We start from the raw sequence: 2,016 nt of genomic DNA on the forward strand, positions 1-2,016 counted from the left end.
CTATGAAGCTCAGGCTGGCCTTGAATTTATAGCAACGCCAACTCAGCCTCCCTTGTGCTGGGATTACAGGTGTGCACCACCAGGCCTGGCCCCAGCTCCTTTCTCTTTTTTTCTATAAGGAGGTTAGTTATTTTAACCACTTCTTTCCTTTTGAATTTTCACTTAACTAGTTTATTTATTTGTAGAATGGGAATAGTAATTGTGCCTGCCTCATGGAGTTGTGAGGATTAAATGAATTAACATATGCAAAGCACTTAGAATCCTGCCTGGGATGTAGCAAGAACTGCATAATTGTGAGCCATTATCATTATTATTCCTTAGGTAAACTGCTCTGAAAGGTAAATATAAGGGTTTTAGTGAGGAACCAGTGAGCCTAGTTCCTTAGTCAAATTGATGGTGCCTACCTGCAGTGATAGACACCTTCTCTTCCCTCCTGGGGATATAACCTAGAGCTAGCTCAGTGCTCTACTTGAACTAAATGCCTAGTTTACACTTTTCCATTTGAAATAGGTATTTAATATTATTTAATATTAAAGTTGTTTGTGCGGTTTGTTTTAGATTGGCAATGTAACTTGTAGTTCCTGTTGTGTAACTAATTTATAGAGTACCTTTGTACTTCTCCCTAATCTATAAAATGGCATAAACTCAATGTTATAAAAATTTTGTTTTTTAAAAAAATTTGTTTTTGTGGGTAAGGGGTTTGAGACAGGGTATTGCTGTATAGTTATAGTTGAGGCTGGTTTTGAACTTACTGCGTAGTCCAGGCTGGCCTTTAACTCAACGGCAATCCTCCTGCCTCAGTTTCCCAAGTGCTGGAATAATAGGCTTGTACCACTGTGCCTGGAATAAAGTTTTAAAATAATGGAGCAGAGTCCTATTTTAGGTACCAGTCTTCATTTAAAAATACCTCATTGGGGCTGGTGAGATGGCTCAGTGGTCTAAAGCACCTATTTAGAACAAGCTAAGCTAAGCAAAACACAGGGACCACGGTTCAATCCCCCAGCACCACATGTCAGCCAGCCCCACCCCCTGGTGGGCTGAGCTGGCCACACACACACTAAATAAATAAATAAATAAATATTTTTTAAAAAATACCTCATTACTATTCATTGAATAGGCCTGTATATTACTTCCTTAAAGTTAGCTATTTGTGCTTGATAAAGTATGTTATAGATAATGTGTATAATTACATGGTATTACGTGTACTTCTGTGTTTAGAAGTACAGAACCTTTAGCCAGGTATGATAGCACACTCTTGTAATCCCAGCTTCTTGGGAGTAGTATCAGAGTAGTATCAAAAGTTGAAAGCCCCCTGGGTGACTTAGTAAGGCCCTCTCTCTCTTGTCTTTTTTTTTTTTTTTTTTTTTTTAATAAGGCCCTATCTCAAAATAAAAAATGAAGAAGGATAGGGATATACCTGAGAGCTTTAGAAAGCCCCTCGGTTTAATCCCTAGTTCTGAAGGAAGAAAAGGTAGATAACTTCAGAAGAATAGATGGCTTAATGCATGCATCCCTGTGGGGTCCCAGGATTGGTGATGATATCTAAAAGCTATTGTTTCTCACATTGGCAGAGTTTTAAAAACCTAAAATATAAAATTCTTTTTCTTTTTTTTTTTTTTTGGTGGAACCGGGGATTGAACTCAGGTCCGTGCGCTTGCCAGGGAAGTTCTTATTCCACTGAGCCATCTCCCCGGCCCTAAAATTCTTTTTCTTTTTAGATAGATAGTCTTTTTTGTTTTCCCTGTGTCTTTGTTCTGTAGACCTTCATATTAATGTTACTTTAGTTAGAACACAAGCTTGTTAAGGACAAAGGCATTATCTTTTTTTCTTTCTTTCTCCTAGTACCTTGTACCTAATAAAGCATTGTAAGGTTGGTTGTTGGGAAACATAAGGTTTCTTTTAAGGCTGAGTATATTTCCTAGATACCAAATATTTTGAGTCTGTACTGTGTAAGAGGCTTGTCCTGTTCTCGTGGAGCTTATGATAAACCAGTACTGTGAAACAAAGAGGGTCAAG

General features: G+C 37.9%; 1 protein-coding gene across 1 annotated transcript in view; it reads left to right on the forward strand.

The window, feature by feature from the left end:
* Positions 1-2,016, forward strand: part of LOC101565005 (heterogeneous nuclear ribonucleoprotein R) — a 94,508-nt gene that overhangs the window by 7,594 nt on the left and 84,898 nt on the right. The window lies entirely within an intron of this gene.

This window comes from Octodon degus, unplaced genomic scaffold, assembly GCF_000260255.1.
Source record: "Octodon degus isolate 3935 unplaced genomic scaffold, OctDeg1.0 scaffold00092, whole genome shotgun sequence".
Lineage (NCBI taxonomy): Eukaryota > Metazoa > Chordata > Mammalia > Rodentia > Octodontidae > Octodon > Octodon degus.